Here is a 21,041-nt window from a genome sequence, read left to right on the forward strand (position 1 = left end):
ATATCCCCGAAGGGCGCTCCGAATCCGAAGGCTTAATCGGCCCAAAAGCGTCTTATGCTGATGGGGCTCCGAATTCACAGACTAATCTTGGCCAATAGTGATATCCACGAAGGCCGCTCCAAATCCAGAAGCTTAATCGGACCAAAAGTGTCTTACGCTGATGGGGCTTCGAATTCAGAGACTTATCTTGGCCTATCGTGATATCCACGAAGGGCGCTCCGAATCCGGAGGCTTAATCGGCCCAAAAGCGTCTTGCGCTAATGGGGCTCCGAATTCGAAGACTTATATTGGCCAATCGTGAAATCCACGAAGGGCGCTTCGAATCCGAAGGCTGAATCGGCCTAAATGTGTGATGGACGGATAGGGCTTTGAATTCGGAGTCTTTTTCGGCCAAAATGTGACTACGGATGGGCTCCTAATCAAGAGGCTTAATCGGCCCAAAAGCGTCTAATGCTGATGGGGATCCGAAGTCGAAGATTTATCTTGGCCAGTCGTGTTAACCACGGAGGGCGCTCCAAAACCAAAGGCTTAATCGGCCCAAAAGCGTCTTACGCTGATAGGGCTCCGAATTCAGAGACTTATCTTAGCCAGTCGTGATATCCACGAAGTGCGCTCCGAATCCGGAGGCTTAACTGGCCAAAAAGCATCTAGCGCTGATGGGGCTCTGAATTCGAAGACTTATATTGGCCGGTCGTGATATCCACGAAGGGTGCTCTAAATCCAGAGGCTTGATCGACCTAAAAGCAGCTTGCACTGAAGGGGTTCCGAATTCGGAGACTTATCTTGGCCAATCGTGATATCCACGATGGGCGCTCCAAATCCGGGGGCTTGATCAGCCCAAAAGCATGTTGCACTGAAGCGGTTCCGAATTCGGAGACTTATCTTGGCCAATTATGATATCCACGAAGGGCGCTCCGAATCCGGAGGTTAAATCGGCCCAAAAGCGTCTTGCGCTGATGGGGCTCTGAATTCAATTACTTATCTTGGCTAGTCGTGATATCAATGAAGGGTGCTCTGAATCGAGAGTCTTAATCGGCCCAAAAGCGACTAGCGCTGATGGGTGTCCGAATTCGGAGACTTATCTTGGCCAATCGTGATATCCACAAAGGGCGCTCCGAATCCGGAGGTGTAATCGGCCGAAAAGCGTCTTGCGCTGATGGGGCTCCAAATTCGGAGACTTATCTTGGCCAATCGTGATATCCACGAAGGGCACTCCAAATCCAGAGGCTTGATCGGCCCAAAAGCATCTTGCACTGAAGGGGTTCCGAATTCGGAGACTTATCTTGACCAATCATGATATCCAAGAAGGGCGCTCCGAATCTGGAGGTTTAATCGGCCCAAAAGCGTCTTACGTTGATGGGGCTCCGAATTCGAAGACTTATCTTGGCCAATCGTGATATCCACGATGGGCACTCCAAATCAGGAGGCTTGATCAGCCCAAAAGCACCTTGCACTGAAGGGGTTCCGAATTCGGAGACTTATCTTGGCCAATTGTGATATCCACGAAGGGCACTCCGAATCCGGAGGTTAAATCGGCCCAAAAGCGTCTTGCGCTGATGGGGCTCTGAATTCAGTTACTTATCTTGGCTAGTCGTGATATCAACGAAGGGTGCTCCGAATCCAGAGTCTTAATCGGACCAAAAGCGACTAGCGCTGATGGGTGTCCGAATTCGGAGACTTATCTTGGCCAATCGTGATATCCACGAAGGGCGCTCCGAATCCAAAGGCTTAATCGGCCCAAAAGAATCTTATGCTTATGGGGCTCCGAATTCAGAGACTTGTCTTGGCAAATAGTGATATCCACGATGGGCGCTCAAAATCCGGAGGCTTAATCGGCCCAAAAGTGTCTTACGCTGATGGGGCTCCGAATTCGGAGACTTATCTTGGCCTATCGTGATATCCACGAAAGGGCGCTCCGAATCCGGAGGCTTAATCGGCCCAAAATCGTCTTACGCTGATGGGGCTCCGAATTCGAAGACTTATCTTGGCCAATCGTGAAATCCACGAAGGGCGCTTCGAATCCGAAGGCTAAATCGGTCTGAACGTGTCATGGACGTATAGGGCTTTTACTTCGGAGTCTTTTTCGGCCAAAATGTGACCATGGATGGGCTCCTAATCCAGTGGCCTAATCAGCCCAAAAGCGTCTAGTGCTAATGGGGCTCCGAATTCGAAGACTTATCTTGGCCAGTCGTGATATCGACAGATGGCGTTCCGAATCCAGAGGCTTAATCGGCCCGAAAGCGTCTTGCGCTGATGGGGCTCCGAATTCGGAGACTTATCTTAGCTAGTAGTGATATCCACGAAGGGCGGTCCGAATCCGAAGGCTTAATCGGCCCAAAAGCGTCTAGCGCTGATGGGGCTCCGAATTCGAAGACTTATCTTGGCCGGTCGTGATATCTACGAAGGGTGCTCTAAATCTGGAGGCTTGATCGACCCAAAAGCGTCTTGCACTGAAAGGGTTCCGAATTCGGAGACTTATCTTGGCCAATCGTGATATCCACGAAGGGCGCTCCGAATCCGGAGGTTTAATTGGCCCAAAAGCGTCTTGCGCTGATGGGGCTCCAAATCCGGAGACTTATCTTGGCCAATCGTGATATCCACGAAGGGCGCTCCAAATCCGGAGGCATGACCAGCCCAAAAGCATCTTGCATTGAAGGGGTTCCAAATTCGGAGACTTATCTTGGGCAATCGTGATATCCATGAAGGGCGCTCCGAATCCGATGGTTAAATCGGCCCAAAAGCGTCTTGCGCTGATGGGGCTCTGACTTCAGTGACTTATTTTGGCCAGTCGTGATATCTACGAAAGGCGCACCAAATCCGGAGTCTTAGTTGGCCCAAAAGCGTCTAGCGCTGATAGGTCTCCGAATTTGGAGACTTATCTTGGCAAATCGTGATATCCACGAAGGGCGCTTCGAATCCGAAGGCTTAATCGGCCCAAAAGCGTCCTATGCTAATGGGGCTTTGAATTCACATACTTATCTTGGCCAATTGAGATATCCATGAAGGGCGCTCCAAATCCGGAGGCTTAATCGGCCCAAAAGTGTCTTACGCTGATAGGGCTCCGAATTTGGAGACTTATCTTGGCCTACCGTGATATCCACGAAGGGCGCTCCGAATCCGGAGGCTTAACCGGCCCAAAAGCGTCTTGCGCTGATGGGGCTCTGAATTCGAAGACTTATCTTGGCCAATTGTGAAATCCACGATGGGCGCTTCGAATCCGAAGGCTGAATCGGCCCAAACGTGTCATCGACGTATAGGGCTTTGAATTCGGAGTCTTTTTCGGCCAAAATGTGACTACGGATGGGCTCCTAATCAAGAGGATTAATCGGCCCAAAAGGGCCTAGTGCTGATGGGGCTCTGAAGTCAAAGATTTATCGTGGCCAGTCGTGATATCCACGGAGGGCGCTCTGAATCCAAAAGCTTAATCGGCCTTAAAAACGTGTTGCGCTGATAGGGATCCGAATTCGGAGACTTATCTTAGCTAGTCGTGATATCCATGAAGGGTGCTCTAAATCCAAAGGCTTGATCGACCCAAAAGCAACTTGCACTGAAGGGGTTCCGAATTCGGAGACTTATATTGGCCAATCATGATATCCACGAAGGGTGCTCTGAATCCGGAAGTTTAATCGGCCCAAAAGCGTCTTACGCTGATGGGGCTCCGAATTCGGAAACTTATCTTGGCCAATCGTGATATCCACGAAGGGCGCTCCAAATCCGGAGGAGTGATCGGCCCAAAAGCATCTTGCACTGGGATTCCGAATTCGGAGACTTATCTTGGCAAATCGTGATATCCACGAAGGGCGCTCCGAATTCGGAGGTTTAATCGGCCGAAAAGCGTCTTGCGCAGATGGGGCTCCGAATTCGGAGACTTATCTTCGCCAATCGTGATATCCACGAAGGGCGCTCCCAATCCGGAGGCCTGATCGGCCCAAAAGCATATTGCACTGAAGGGGTTCCGAATTCGGAGACTTATCTTGCCGAATCATGATATCCACGGAGGGCGCTCCGAATCCGGAGGTTTAATCGGTCCAAAAGCGTCTTACGCTGATGGGGCTCCGAATTCGGAGACTTATCTTGGCCAATCGTGATATCAACGAAGGGCACTCCAAATCCGGAGTCTTGATCGGCCCAAAAGCATCTTGCACTGAAGGGGTTCCGAATTTGGAGACTTATCTTCGCCAATGTGTTATCCACGAAGGGCGATCCGAATCTGGAGGTTAATTCCGCCCAAAAGCGTCTTTCACTGATGGGGCTCTGAATTCAGTTACCAATCTTGGCTAGTAATGATATCAACGAAGGGTGCTTCGAATCCGGAGTCTTAATCGGCCCAAAAGCGACTAGCGTTGATGGGTGTCCGAATTCGGAGACTTATCTTGGCCAATCGTGATATCCACGAAGGGCGCTCCGAATCTGAAGGCTTAATCGGCCCAAAAGCGTCTTATGCTAATGGGGCTCCGAATTCAGAGACTTGTCTTGGCCAATAGTGATATCCACGAAGGGCGCTCCAAATCCAGAGGCTTAATCGGCCCAAAAGTGTCTTACGCTGATGGGACTCCGAATTCGGAGACTTATCTTGGCCTATTGTGATATCCACGAAGGGCGCTCCGAATCCGAAGGCTTAATCGGCCCAAAAGCATCTTACGCAGATGGGGCTCCGAATTCGACGACTTATCTTGGCCAATCGTGAAATCGACGAAGGGCGCTTCGAATCAGAAGGCTGAATCGGCCCAAACGTGTCATGGACGTATAGGGTATTGAATTCGGAGTCTTTTTCGGCCAAAATGTGACCACGGATGGGCTCCAAATCCAGAGGCTTAATTGGCTCAAAAGCGTCTAGGGCTGATGGGGCTCCGAATTCAAAGACTTATCTTGGCCAATCGTGATATCTACGGAGGGCACTCCGAATCCAGAGGCATAATTGGCCCAAAAGCGTCTTGCGCTGATGGGGCTCTGAATTCGGAGATTTATCCTAGCCAGTCATGATATCCACGAAGGGTACTCCGAATCCAGTGGCTTAACCGGCCCAAAAGCATCTTGCGCTGATGGGGCTCCGAATTCGAAAACCTATCTTGGCCGGTCGTGATTCCCACGAAGGGTGCTCTAAATTCGGAGGCTTGATCGGCCCCAAAGCATCTTGCACTGAAGGGGTTCCGAATTCGGAGACTTATATTGGCCAATCGTGATATCCTTGAAGGGTGCTCCGAATCCGGAAGTTTAATCGGCCCAAAAGCGTCTTGCGCTGATGTGGCTCCGAATTCGGAGACTTATCTTGGCCAATCGTGATATCCAAGAAGGGCGCTCCAAATTCGGAGGCTTGATAGGCCAAAAAGCATCTTACATTGAAGGGTTCTGAATTCGGAGACTTATCTTGGCCAATCGTGATATCCACAAAGGGTGCTCCGAATTCGGAGGTTTAATCGGCCCAAAAGTGTCTTGCGTTGATGGGCCTCCGAATTCAGAGGCTTATCTTGGCCAATCGTGATATTCATGATGGGCGCTCGAAATTCGGAGGCTTGATCGGCCAAAAAGCATCTTGCACTGAAGGGGTTCCGAATTCGGAGACTTATCTTGGCCAATCGTGATATCCACAAAGGGCGCTCCGAATCCGGAGGTTTAATCGGCCCAAAAGCGTCTTGCGCTAATGGGCCTCCGAATTCGGAGGCTTATCTTTTCCAGTCGTGATATCCACGAAGGGCGCTCCCAATCCGAAGGCTTAAACGGCCCAAAAGCGTCTTATGCTAATGGAGCTTCGAATTCAGAGACTTATCTTGGCCGATAGTGATATCCACGAAGGGCACACCAAATCCGGAGGCTTAATCAGCCCAAAAGTGTCTTACGTTGATGGGGCTCTGAATTCGGAGACATATCTTGGCCTATCGTGATATCCACGAAGGGCGCTCCGAATCCGGAAGTTTAGTCGGCCCAAAAACGTCTTGCGCTGATGGGGCTCCGAATTTGGAGACTTATCTTGGCCAATCGGGATATCCACGAAGGGCACTCTAAATTTGGAGGCTTGATCGTCCCAAAGGCATCTTGCACTGAAGCGGTTCCAAATTCGGAGACTTATCTTGGCCAATCGTGATATCCACGAAGGGCACTTCGAATACGGAGGTTTAATCAGCCCAAAAGCGTCATACGTTGATGGGGCTCCGAATTCGGAGACTTATCTTGGCCAATCGTGGTATCCACGAAGGGCACTCCAAATCCGTAGTCTTGATGGCCCAAAAGCATCTCGCACTGAAGGGGTTCCGAATTCAAAGACTTATCTTGGCCAATCGTGATATCCACGAAGGGTGCTCCGAATCCGGAGGTTAAATTTGCCCAAAAACGTCTTGCGTTGATGGGGCTCTGAATTCAGTGACTTATCTTGGCCAGTCATGATATCTACAAAGGGCGCTCCGAATCCGGAGTCTTATCTTGGCCAATCGTGATATCCACGAAGGGCGCTTCGAATCCGAAGGCTAAATCGGCCCAAAAGCGTCTTATGAGAATGTGGCTCCAAATTCAGAGACTTATCTTGTCTAATAGTGATATCCACGAAGGGCGCTCCAAATCCGGAGGTTTAATCGGCCCAAAAGTGTCTTACGCTGTTGGGGCTCCGAATTCGGAGACTTATCTTGGCCTATCGTGATACCCATGATGGGCGCTCCGAATCCGGAGGCTTAATCGGCCCAAGAGCGTCTTGCGCAGATGGGGCTCCGAATTCGAAGACTTATCCTGGCCAATCGTGAAATCGACGAAGGGCGCTTCGAATCAAAAGGCCGAATCGGCCCAAACGTGTCATGGACGTATAGGGCTTTGAATTTGGAGTCTTTTTCAGCCCAAATGTGACCACGGATGGGCTCCTAATCCAAAGGCTTAATCGGCTCGAAAGCGTCTAGTGCTGATGGGGCTTCGAATTCGAAGACTTATGTTGGCCAGTCGTGATATCCACGGAGGGCATTACGAATCCAGAGGCTTAATCGGCCCAAAAGCGTGTTGCGTTTATGGGGCTCTGAATTCGGAGACTTATCCTAGCCAGTCGTGATATCCACGAAGGGCACTCCGAATCCGGAGGCTTAACTGGTCGAAAAGCGTCTAGCGCTGATGGGGCTCCGAATTCGAAGACTTATCTTGGCCGGTCGTGATACCCACGAAGGGAGCTCTAAATCCGGAGGCTTGATCGGCCCAAAAGAATCTTGCACTGAAGGGGTTCCGAATTCGGAGACTTATATTGGCCAATCGTGATATCCACGATCGGTGCTTCGAATCCGGAAGTTTAATCGGCCGAAAAGCGTCTTGCGCTGATGGGGCTCTGAATTTGGAGACTTATCTTGGCCAATCGTGATATCCAAGAAGGGCGCTCCAAATCCGGAGGCTTGATCGGCCCAAAAGCATCTTGCACTGAAGGGGTTCTGAATTCGGAGACTTATCTTGGCCAATCGGGATATCCACAAAGGGCGCTCCGAATCCGGAGGTTTAATCGGCCCAAAAGCGTCTTGCGCTGATGGGCCTCCGAGTTCGGAGGCTTATCTTGGCCAATCGTGATATCCACGAAGGGCACTCCAAATCCGAAGGCTTGATCGGCCCAAAAGCATCTTGCACTGAACGAGTTCTGAATTTGGAGACTTATCTTGGCCAATCGTGATATCGACGAAGGGCGCTCTGAATCCGAAGGTTAAATCGGCCCAAAAGGGTCTTGGGCTGATGGGGCTCTGAATTCAGTGACTTATCTTGGCCAGTCGTGATATCTACAAAGGGCGCTCTGAATCTGGAGTCTAAATCGGCCAAAAACGTCTAGCGCTGTTAGGGCTCCGAATTCGGAGGCTTATCTTGGCCTATCGTGATATCCACGAAAGGGTGGTCCAAATCCGCAGGCTTAATCGGCCCAAAAGCGTCTTACGCTGATGGGGCTCCGAATTCGTAGACTTATCTTGGCCAATCGTGAAATCCACGAAGGGCGCTTCGAATTCGAAGGCCGAATTGGCCCGAACGTGTCATGGACGTATAGGGCTTTGAATTCGGAGTCTTTTTCGGCCAAAATGTGACCACGGATGGGCGCCTAATCCAGAGGCTTAATCGGCCCAAAAGCATCTAGTGTTGATGGGGCTCCGAATTCGAAGACTTATCTTCGCTAGTCGTGATATCCACGGAGGGCGCTCTAAATCCAAAGGCTTAATCGGCCCAAAAGCGTCTTGCGCTGATGGGGCTCCGAATTCGGAGACTTGTCTTAGCCCGTAGTGATATCCATGAAGGGCGCTCCGAATTCGGAGGCTTAACCGGCGCAGAAGCGTCTAGCGCAGAAGCGTCTAGCACTGATGGGGCTCCAAATTCGAAGACATATCTTGGCCAGTCGTGATATCTACGAAGGGTGCTCTAAATCTGGAGGCTTGATCGACCCAAAAGCATCTTGCACTGAAGGGGTTCCGAATTCAGAGACTTATCTTGGCTAATCGTGATATCCACGAAGGGCGCTCCGAATCCGGAAGTTTAATCGGCCCAAAAGCGTCTTGCGCTAATGGGGCTCCGAATTCGGAGACTTATCTTGGCCAATCGTGATATCCACGAAGGGCGCTCCAAATTCGGAGGCATGATCGGCCCAAAAGCATCTTGCACTGAAGGGGTTCCGAATTCGGAGACTTATCTTGGCCAATCGTGATATCCACGAAGGGCGCTTCGAATCTGGAGGTTAAATCGGCCCAAAAGCGTCTTGCACTGATGGGGCCCTGAATTCAGTGACTTATCTTGGCCAGTCGCGATATGTACGAATGGCGCTCCGAATCCGGAGTCTTAATCGGCCCAAAAGCGTCTAGCGCTGATGGGTCTCCGAATTCGGAGACTTATCTTGGCCAATCTTGATATCCACGCAGGGCGCTTCGAATCCGAAGGCTTAAACGGCCCAAAAGCGTCTTATGCTAATGGAGCTCCGAATTCAGAGACTTATCTTGGCCAATGGTGATATCCATGAAGGGCGCTCCAAATCCGAAGGCTTAATCGGCCAAAAAGTGTCTTACGTTGATGGGGCTTCGAATTCGGAGACTTATCTTGTCCTATCGTGATATCCACGAAGGGCGCTCATAATCCGGAGGCTTAATCGGCCCAAAAGCGTCTTGCGCAGATGGGGCTCCGAATTCGAAGACTTATCTTGGCCACTCGTGAAATCCACGAAGGGCGCTTCGAATCAGAAGGCTGAATCGGCCCAAACGTGTCATGGACGTATAGGGCTTTGAATTCGGAGTCTTTTTTGGCCAAAATGTGACCACGGATGGGCTTCTAATCCAGAGGCTTATTCGGCTCAAAAGCGTCTAGTGCTGATGGGGCTCCGAATTCGAAGACTTATCTTGGCCAATCGTGATATCCACGGAGGGCACTCCGAATCCAGAGGCTTAATCGGCCCAAAAGCGTCTTGCGCTGATGGGGCTCTAAATTCGGAGACTTATCTTAGCCAGTCGTGATATCCACGAAGGGCACTCCGAATCCGGAGGCTTAACCGGCCCAAAAGCGTGTAGCGCTGATGGGGATTCGAATTCGAAGACTTATCTTGGCCGGTCGTGATACCCACGAAGGGTGCTCTAAATCCAGAGGCTTCATCGGCCCAAAAGCATCTTGCACTGAAGGGGTTCCGAATTCGGAGACTTATATTGGCCAATCGTGATATCCACGATGGGTGCTCCGAATCCGAAAGTTTAATCATCCCAAAAGCGTCTTGCGCTAATGGGGCTCCGAATTCGGAGACTTATCTTGGCCAATCGTGATATCCAAGAAGGGCGCTCCAAATCCGGAGGCTTGATCGGCCCAAAAGCATCTTGTACTGAAGGGGTTCTGAATTCGGAGACTTATCTTGGCCAATCGTGATATCCACAAAGGGCGCTCCAAATCCGGAGGTTTAATCAGCCCAAAAGCGTCTTGCGTTGATGGGCCTCCGAATTCGGAGGCTTATCTTTGCCAATCGTGATATCCACGAAGGGAACTCCAAATCCGAAGGGTGGATCGGCCCAAAAGCATCTTGCACTGAAGGGGTTCCAAATTTTGGAGACTTATCTTGGCCAATTGTGATATCCACGAAGGGCGCTCCGAATCCGAAGGTTAAATCGGCCCAAAAGCGTTTTGCGCTGATAGGGCTCTGAATTCAGTGACTTATCTTGGCCAGTCGTGATATCTACGATGGGCGCTCTGAATCCGGAGTCTTAATCGGCCCAATCGCGCCTAGCGCTGATGGGTCTCCGAATTCGGAGACTTATCTTGGCCAATCGTGATATCCACGAAGGGCACTCCAAATCCGGAGAGTGGATCGGCCCAAAAGCATCTTGCACTGAAGGGGTTCCGAATTTGGAGACTTATCTTGGCCAATCGTGATATCCACGAAGGTTGCTCCGAATCCGGAGGTTAAATTGGCCCAAACGCGTCTTGTGCTGATGGCTCTGAATTCAGTGACTTATCTTCGCCAGTCATGATATCTACGAAGGGCGCTCTGAATCCGGAGTCTTAATCGGCCCAATAGCGTCTAGTGCTGATGGGTCTCCGAATTTGGAGACTTATCTTGGCAAATCGTGATATCCACGAAGGGCGCTTCGAATCCGAAAGCTTAATCGGCCCAAAAGCGTCCTTTGCTAATGGGGCTCTGAATTCACATACTTATCTTGGCCAATTGAGATATCCACGAAGGGCGCTCCAAATCCGGAGGCTTAATCGGCCCAAAAGTGTCTTACGCTGATAGGGCTCCGAATTTGGAGGCTTATCTTGGCCTACCGTGATATCCACGAAGGGCGCTCCGAATCCGGAGGCTTAATCGGCCCAAAAGCGTCCTGCGCTGATGGGGCTCCGAATTCGAAGACTTATCTTGGCCAATTGTGAAATCCACGATGGGCGCTTCGAATCCGAAGGCTGAATCGGCCCAAACGTGTCATGAACGTATAGGGCTTTGAATTCGGAGTATTTTTCGGCCAAAATGTGACTACGGATGGGCTCCTAATCAAGAGGATTAATCGGCCCAAAAGGGCCTAGTGCTGATGGGGCTCTGAAGTCAAAGATTTATCGTGGCCAGTCGTGATATCCACGGAGGGTGCTCTGAATCCAAAAGCTTAATCGGCCCAAAAGCGTCTTGCGCTGATGGGGATCCGAATTCGGAGACTTATCTTAGCCAGTCGTGATATCCATGAAGGGTGCTCTAAATCCAAAGGCTTGATCGACCCAAAAGCAACTTGCACTGAAGGGGTTCCGAATTTGGAGACTTATATTGGCCAATCATGATATCCACGAAGGGTGCTCTGAATCCGGAAGTTTAATCGGCCCAAAAGCGTCTTACGCTGATGGGGCTCCGAATTCGGAAACTTATCTTGGCCAATCGTGATATCCACGAAGGGCGCTCCAAATCCGGAGGCGTGATCGGCCCAAAAGCATCTTGCACTGAAGGGATTCCGAATTCGGAGACTTATGTTGGCAAATCGTGATATCCACGAAGGGCGCTCCAAATTCGGAGGTTTAATCGGCCGAAAAGCGTCTTGCGCAGATGGGGCTCCGAATTCGGAGACTTATCTTCGCCAATCGTGATATCCACGAAGGGCGCTCCCAATCCGGAGGCCTGATCGGCCCAAAAGCATATTGCACTGAAGGGGTTCCGAATTCGGAGACTTATCTTGCTGAATCATGATATCCACGGAGGGCGCTCCGAATCCGGAGGTTTAATCGGCCCAAAAGCGTCTTACGCTGATGGGGCTCCGAATTCGGAGACTTATCTTGGCCAATCGTGATATCCACGAAGGGCACTCCAAATCCGGAGTCTTGATCGGCCCAAAAGCATCTTGCACTGAAGGGGTTCCGAATTTGGAGACTTATCTTGGCCAATGTGATATCGACGAAGGGCGCTCTGAATCTGGAGGTTAATTCCGCCCAAAAGCGTCTTTCACTGATGGGGCTCTAAATTCAGTTACCAATCTTGGCTAGTCATGATATCAACGAAGGGTGCTTCGAATCCGGAGTCTTAATCGGCCCAAAAGCGACTAGCGTTGATGGGTGTCCGAATTCGGAGACTTATCTTGGCCAATCGTGATATCCACGAAGGGCGCTCCGAATCTGAAGGCTTAATCGGCCCAAAAGCGTCTTATGCTAATGGGGCTTCGAATTCAGAGACTTGTCTTGGCCAATAGTGATATCCACGAAGGGCGCTCCAAATCCAGAGGCTTAATCGGCCCAAAAGTGTCTTACGCTGATGGGACTCCGAATTCGGAGACTTATCTTGGCCTATTGTGATATCCACGAAGGGCGCTCCGAATCCGAAGGCTTAATCGGCCCAAAAGCATCTTACGCAGATGGGGCTCCGAATTCGACGACTTATCTTGGCCAATCGTGAAATCGACGAAGGGCGCTTCGAATCAGAAGGCTGAATCGGCCCAAACGTGTCATGGACGTATAGGGTATTGAATTCGGAGTCTTTTTCGGCCAAAATGTGACCACGGATGGGCTCCAAATCCAGAGGCTTAATTGGCTCAAAAGCGTCTAGGGCTGATGGGGCTCCGAATTCAAAGACTTATCTTGGCTAATCGTGATATCTACGGAGGGCACTCCGAATCCAGAGGCATAATTGGCCCAAAAGCGTCTTGCGCTGGTGGGGCTCTGAATTCGGAGATTTATCCTAGCCAGTCATGATATCCACGAAGGGTACTCCGAATCTAGTGGCTTAACCGGCCCAAAAGCGTCTTGCGCTGATGGGGCTCCGAATTCGAAAACCTATCTTGGCCGGTCGTGATTCCCACGAAGGGTGCTCTAAATTCGGAGGCTTGATCGGCCCCAAAGCATCTTGCACTGAAGGGGTTCCGAATTCGGAGACTTATATTGGCCAATCGTGATATCCTTGAAGGGTGCTCCGAATCCGGAAGTTTAATCGGCCCAAAAGCGCCTTGCGCTGATGGGGCTCCGAATTCGGAGACTTATCTTGGCCAATCGTGATATCCAAGAAGGGCGCTCCAAATTCGGAGGCTTGATAGGCCAAAAAGCATCTTACATTGAAGGGTTCTGAATTCGGAGACTTATCTTGGCCAATCGTGATATCCACAAAGGGTGCTCCGAATTCGGAGGTTTAATCGGCCCAAAAGTGTCTTGCGTTGATGGGCCTCCGAATTCAGAGGCTTATCTTGGCCAATCGTGATATTCATGATGGGCGCTCGAAATTCGGAGGCTTGATCGGCCAAAAAGCATCTTGCACTGAAGGGGTTCCGAATTCGGAGACTTATCTTGGCCAATCGTGATATCCACAAAGGGCGCTCCGAATCCGGAGGTTTAATCGGCCCAAAAGCGTCTTGCGCTAATGGGCCTCCGAATTCGGAGGCTTATCTTTTCCAGTCGTGATATCCACGAAGGGCGCTCCGAATCCGAAGGCTTAAACGGCCCAAAAGCGTCTTATGCTAATGGAGCTTCGAATTCAGAGACTTATCTTGGCCGATAGTGATATCCACGAAGGGCGCACCAAATCCGGAGGCTTAATCAGCCCAAAAGTGTCTTACGTTGATGGGGCTCTGAATTCGGAGACATATCTTGGCCTATCGTGATATCCACGAAGGGCGCTCCGAATCCGGAAGTTTAGTCGGCCCAAAAACGTCTTGCGCTGATGGGGCTCCGAATTTGGAGACTTATCTTGGCCAATCGGGATATCCACGAAGGGCACTCTAAATTTGGAGGCTTGATCGTCCCAAAGGCATCTTGCACTGAAGCGGTTCCAAATTCGGAGACTTATCTTGGCCAATCGTGATATCCACGAAGGGCGCTTCGAATATGGAGGTTTAATCAGCCCAAAAGCGTCATACGTTGATGGGGCTCCGAATTCGGAGACTTATCTTGGCCAATCGTGGTATCCACGAAGGGCACTCCAAATCCGTAGTCTTGATCGGCCCAAAAGCATCTCGCGCTGAAGGGGTTCCGAATTCAAAGACTTATCTTGGCCAATCGTGATATCCACGAAGGGCGCTCCGAATCCGGAGGTTAAATTTGCCCAAAAGCATCTTGCGTTGATGGGGCTCTGAATTCAGTGACTTATCTTGGCCAGTCATGATATCTACAAAGGGCGCTCCGAATCCGGAGTCTTATCTTGGCCAATCGTGATATCCACGAAGGGCGCTTCGAATCCGAAGGCTAAATCGGCCCAAAAGCGTCTTATGAGAATGTGGCTCCAAATTCAGAGACTTATCTTGTCTAATAGTGATATCCACGAAGGGCGCTCCAAATCCGGAGGTTTAATCGGCCCAAAAGTGTCTTACGCTGTTGGGGCTCCGAATTCGGAGACTTATCTTGGCCTATCGTGATACCCATGATGGGCGCTCCGAATCCGGAGGCTTAATCGGCCCAAGAGCGTCTTGCGCAGATGGGGCTCCGAATTCGAAGACTTATCCTGGCCAATCGTGAAATCGACGAAGGGCGCTTCGAATCAAAAGGCCGAATCGGCCCAAACGTGTCATGGACGTATAGGGCTTTGAATTTGGAGTCTTTTTCAGCCCAAATGTGACCACGGATGGGCTCCTAATCCAAAGGCTTAATCGGCTCGAAAGCGTCTAGTGCTGATGGGGCTTCGAATTCGAAGACTTATGTTGGCCAGTCGTGATATCCACGGAGGGCATTACGAATCCAGAGGCTTAATCGGCCCAAAAGCGTGTTGCGCTGATGGGGCTCTGAATTCGGAGACTTATCCTAGCCAGTTGTGATATCCACGAAGGGCACTCCGAATCCGGAGGCTTAACCGGTCGAAAAGCGTCTAGCGCTGATGGGGCTCCGAATTCGAAGACTTATCTTGGCCGGTCGTGATACCCATGAAGGGAGCTCTAAATCCGGAGGCTTGATCGGCCCAAAAGAATCTTGCACTGAAGGGGTTCCGAATTCGGAGACTTATATTGGCCAATCGTGATATCCACGATCGGTGCTTCGAATCCGGAAGTTTAATCGGCCGAAAAGCGTCTTGCGCTGATGGGGCTCTGAATTTGGAGACTTATCTTGGCCAATCGTGATATCCAAGAAGGGCGCTCCAAATCCGGAGGCTTGATCGGCCCAAAAGCATCTTGCACTGAAGGGGTTCTGAATTCGGAGACTTATCTTGGCCAATCGGGATATCCACAAAGGGCGCTCCGAATCCGGAGGTTTAATCGGCCCAAAAGCGTCTTGCGCTGATGGGCCTCCGAGTTCGGAGGCTTATCTTGGCCAATCGTGATATCCACGAAGGGCACTCCAAATCCGGAGGCTTGATCGGCCCAAAAGCATCTTGCACTGAACGAGTTCTGAATTTGGAGACTTATCTTGGCCAATCGTGATATCGACGAAGGGCGCTCTGAATCCGAAGGTTAAATCGGCCCAAAAGGGTCTTGGGCTGATGGGGCTCTGAATTCAGGGACTTATCTTGGCCAGTCGTGATATCTACAAAGGGCGCTCTGAATCCGGAGTCTAAATCGGCCAAAAACGTCTAGCGCTGTTAGGGCTCCGAATTCGGAGGCTTATCTTGGCCTATCGTGATATCCACGAAAGGGCGGTCCAAATCCGCAGGCTTAATCGGCCCAAAAGCGTCTTACGCTGATGGGGCTCCGAATTCGAAGACTTATCTTGGCCAATCGTGAAATCCACGAAGGGCGCTTTGAATTCGAAGGCCGAATTGGCCCGAACGTGTCATGGACGTATAGGGCTTTGAATTCAGAGTCTTTTTCGGCCAAAATGTGACCACGGATGGGCGCCTAATCCAGAGGCTTAATTGGCCCAAAAGCATCTAGTGTTGATGGGGCTCCGAATTCGAAGACTTATCTTCGCTAGTCGTGATATCCACGGAGGGCGCTCTAAATCCAGAGGCTTAATCGGCCCAAAAGCGTCTTGCGCTGATGGGGCTCCGAATTCGGAGACTTGTCTTAGCCAGTAGTGATATCCATGAAGGGCGCTCCGAATTCGGAGGCTTAACCGGCGCAGAAGCGTCTAGCGCTGATGGGGCTCCAAATTCGAAGACATATCTTGGCCAGTCGTGATATCTACGATGGGTGCTCTAAATCCGGAGGCTTGATCGACCCAAAAGCATCTTGCACTGAAGGGGTTCCGAATTCAGAGACTTATCTTGGCTAATCGTGATATCCACAAAGGGCGCTCCGAATCCGGAAGTTTAATCGGCCCAAAAGCGTCTTGCGCTGATGGGGCTCCGAATTCGGAGACTTATCTTGGCCAATCGTGATATCCACGAAGGGCGCTCCAAATTCGGAGGCATGATCGGCCCAAAAGCATCTTGCACTGAAGGGGTTCCGAATTCGGAGACTTATCTTGGCAATCGTGATATCCACGATGGGCGCTTCGAATCTGGAGGTTAAATCGGCCAAAAAGCGTCTTGCACTGATGGGGCCCTGAATTCAGTGACTTATCTTGGCCAGTCGCGATATGTACGAATGGCGCTCCGAATCCGGAGTCTTAATCGGCCCAAAAGCGTCTAGCGCTGATGGGTCTCCGAATTCGGAGACTTATCTTGGCCAATCTTGATATCCACGCAGGGCGCTTCGAATCCGAAGGCTTAAACGGCCCAAAAGCGTCTTATGCTAATGGAGCTCCGAATTCAGAGACTTATCTTGGCCAATGGTGATATCCATGAAGGGCGCTCCAAATCCGAAGGCTTAATCGGCCAAAAAGTGTCTTACGTTGATGGGGCTTCGAATTCGGAGACTTATCTTGTCCTATCGTGATATCCACGAAGGGCGCTCATAATCCGGAGGCTTAATCGGCCCAAAAGCGTCTTGCGCAGATGGGGCTCCGAATTCGAAGACTTATCTTGGCCACTCATGAAATCCACGAAGGGCGCTTCAAATCTGAAGGCTGAATCGGCCCAAACGTGTCATGGACGTATAGGGCTTTGAATTCGGAGTCTTTTTTGGCCAAAATGTGACCACGGATGGGCTTCTAATCCAGAGGCTTATTCGGCTCAAAAGCGTCTAGTGCTGATGGGGCTCCGAATTCGAAGACTTATCTTGGCCAATCGTGATATCCACGGAGGGCACTCCGAATCCAGAGGCTTAATCGGCCCAAAAGCGTCTTGCGCTGATGGGGCTCTAAATTCGGAGACTTATCTTAGCCAGTCGTGATATCCACGAAGGGCACTCCGAATCCGGAGGCTTAACCGGCCCAAAAGCGTGTAGCGCTGATGGGGATTCGAATTCGAAGACTTATCTTGGCCGGTCGTGATACCCACGAAGGGTGCTCTAAATCCGGAGGCTTCATCGGCCCAAAAGCATCTTGCACTGAAGGGGTTCCGAATTCGGAGACTTATATTGGCCAATCGTGATATCCACGATGGGTGCTCCGAATCCGAAAGTTTAATCATCCCAAAAGCGTCTTGCGCTAATGGGGCTCCGAATTCGGAGACTTATCTTGGCCAATCGTGATATCCAAGAAGGGCGCTCCAAATCCGGAGGCTTGATCGGCCCAAAAGCATCTTGTACTGAAGGGGTTCTGAATTCGGAGACTTATCTTGGCCAATCGTGATATCCACAAAGGGCGCTCCAAATCCGGAGGTTTAATCAGCCCAAAAACGTCTTGCGTTGATGGGCCTCCGAATTCGGAGGCTTATCTTTGCCAATCGTGATATCCACGAAGGGCACTCCAAATCCGAAGGGTGGATCGGCCCAAAAGCATCTTGCACTGAAGGGGTTCCAAATTTTGGAGACTTATCTTGGCCAATTGTGATATCCACGAAGGGCGCTCCGAATCCGAAGGTTAAATCGGCCCAAAAGCGTTTTGCGCTGATAGGGCTCTGAATTCAATGACTTATCTTGGCCAGTCGTGATATCTACGATGGGCGCTCTGAATCCGGAGTCTTAATCGGCCCAATCGCGCCTAGCGCTGATGGGTCTCCGAATTCGGAGACTTATCTTGGCCAATCGTGATATCCACGAAGGGCACTCCAAATCCGGAGAGTGGATCGGCCCAAAAGCATCTTGCACTGAAGGGGTTCCGAATTTGGAGACTTATCTTGGCCAATCGTGATATCCACGAAGGTCGCTCCGAATCCGGAGGTTAAATTGGCCGAAACACGTCTTGTGCTGATGGCTCTGAATTCAGTGACTTATCTTCGCCAGTCATGATATCTACGAAGGGCGCTCTGAATCCGGAGTCTTAATCGGCCCAATAGCGTCTAGTGCTGATGGGTCTCCGAATTTGGAGACTTATCTTGGCAAATCGTGATATCCACGAAGGGCGCTTCGAATCCGAAGGCTTAATCGGCCCAAAAGCGTCCTTTGCTAATGGGGCTCTGAATTCACATACTTATCTTGGCCAATTGAGATATCTACGAAGGGCGCTCCAAATCCGGAGGCTTAATCGGCCCAAAAGTGTCTTACGCTGATAGGGCTCCGAATTTGGAGGCTTATCTTGGCCTACCGTGATATCCACGAAGGGCGCTCCGAATCCGGAGGCTTAATCGGCCCAAAAGCGTCCTGCGCTGATGGGGCTCCGAATTTGAAGACTTATCTTGGCCAATTGTGAAATCCATGATGGGCGCTTCAAATCCTAAGGCTGAATGGGCCCAAACGTGTCATGGACGTATAGGGCTTTGAATTCGGAGTCTTTTTCGGCCAAAATGTGACTACGGATGGGCTCCTAATCAAGAGGATTAATCGGCCCAAAAGGGCCTAGTGCTGATGGGGCTCTGAAGTCAAAGATTTATCGTGGCCAGTCGTGATATCCACGGAGGGTGCTCTGAATCCAAAAGCTTAATCGGCCCAAAAGCGTCTTGCGCTGATGGGGATCCAAATTCGGAGACTTATCTTAGCCAGTCGTGATATCCATGAAGGGTGCTCTAAATCCAAAGGCTTGATCGACCCAAAAGCAACTTGCACTGAAGGGGTTCCGAATTTGGAGACTTATATTGGCCAATCATGATATCCACGAAGGGTGCTCTGAATCCGGAAGTTTAATCGGCCCAAAAGCGTCTTACGCTGATGGGGCTCCGAATTCGGAAACTTATCTTGGCCAATCGTGATATCCACGAAGGGCGCTCCAAATCCGGAGGCGTGATCGGCCCAAAAGCATCTTGCACTGAAGGGATTCCGAATTCGGAGACTTATGTTGGCAAATCGTGATATCCACGAAGGGCGCTCCAAATTCGGAGGTTTAATCGGCCGAAAAGCGTCTTGCGCAGATGGGGCTCCGAATTCGGAGACTTATCTTCGCCAATCGTGATATCTACGAAGGGCGCTCCCAATCCGGAGGCCTGATCGGCCCAAAAGCATATTGCACTGAAGGGGTTCCGAATTCGGAGACTTATCTTGCCGAATCATGATATCCACGGAGGGCGCTCCGAATCCGGAGGTTTAATCGGCCCAAAAGCGTCTTACGCTGATGGGGCTCCGAATTCGGAGACTTATCTTGGCCAATCGTGATATCCACGAAGGGCACTCCAAATCCGGAGTCTTGATCGGCCCAAAAGCATCTTGCACTGAAGGGGTTCCGAATTTGGAGACTTATCTTGGCCAATGTGATATCGACGAAGGGCGCTCTGAATCTGGAGGTTAATTCCGCCCAAAAGCGTCTTTCACTGATGGGGCTCTGAATTCAGTTACCAATCTTGGCTAGTCATGATATCAACGAAGGGTGCTTCGAATCCGGAGTCTTAATCGGCCCAAAAGCGAGTAGCGTTGATGGGTGTCCGAATTCGAAGACTTATCTTGGCCAATCGTGATATCCACGAAGGGCGCTCCGAATCTGAAGGCTTAATCGGCCCAAAAGCGTCTTATGCTAATGGGGCTCCGAATTCAGAGACTTGTCTTGGCCAATAGTGATATCCACGAAGGGCGCTCCAAATCCAGAGGCTTAATCGGCCCAAAAGTGTCTTACGCTGATGGGACTTCAAATTCGGAGACTTATCTTGGCCTACTGTGATATCCACGATGGGCGCACCGAATCCGAAGGCTTAATCGGCCCAAAAGCATCTTACGCAGATGGGGCTCCGAATTCGACGACTTATCTTGGCCAATCGTGAAATCGACGAAGGGCGCTTCGAATCAAAAGGCTGAATCGGCCCAAACGTGTCATGGACGTATAGGGCATTGAATTCGGAGTCTTTTTCGGCTAAAATGTGACCACGGATGGGCTCCAAATCCAGAGGCTTAATTGGCTCAAAAGCGTCTAGGGCTGATGGGGCTCCGAATTCAAAGACTTATCTTGGCCAATCGTGATATCTACGGAGGGCACTCCGAATCCAGAGGCATAATTGGCCCAAAAGCGTCTTGCGCTGATGGGGCTCTGAATTCGGAGATTTATCCTAGCCAGTCATGATATCCACGAAGGGTACTCCGAATCCAGTGGCTTAACCGGCCCAAAAGCGTCTTGCGCTGATGGGGCTCCGAATTCGAAAACCTATCTTGGCCGGTCGTAATACCCACGAAGGGTGCTCTAAATTCGGAGGCTTGATCGGCCCCAAAGCATCTTGCACTGAAGGGGTTCCGAATTCGGAGACTTATATTGGCCAATCGTGACATCCATGAAGGGTGCTCCGAATCCGGAAGTTTAATCGGCCCAAAAGCGTCTTGCGCTGATGGGGCTCCGAATTCGGAGACTTATCTTGGCCAATCGTGATATCCAAGAAGGGTGCTCCAAATTCGGAGGCATGATAGGCCAAAAAGCATCTTACATTGAAGGGTTCTGAATTCGGAGACTTATCTTGGCCAATCGTGATATCCACAATGGGTGCTCCGAATCCGGAGGTTTAATCGGCCCAAAAGTGTCTTGCGTTGATGGGCCTCCAAATTCAGAGGCTTATCTTGGCCAATCGTGATATCCATGATGGGCGCTCGAAATTCGGAGGCTTGATCGGCCAAAAAGCAACTTGCACTGAAGGGGTTCCGAATTCGGAGACTTATCTTGGCCAATCGTGATATCCACAAAGGGCGCTCCGAATCCGGAGGTTTAATCGGCCCAAAAGCGTCTTGCGCTAATGGGCCTCCGAATTCGGAGGCTTATCTTGGCCAATCGTGATATCCACGAAGGGCGTTCCGAATCCGAAGGCTTAAACGGCCCAAAAGCGTCTTATGCTAATGGAGCTTCGAATTCAGAGACTTATCTTGGCC

This window comes from Camellia sinensis, chromosome 6 (genome assembly GCF_055761805.1).
Source record: "Camellia sinensis isolate YWXY chromosome 6, ASM5576180v1, whole genome shotgun sequence".
Taxonomy (NCBI): Eukaryota; Viridiplantae; Streptophyta; class Magnoliopsida; order Ericales; family Theaceae; genus Camellia; species Camellia sinensis.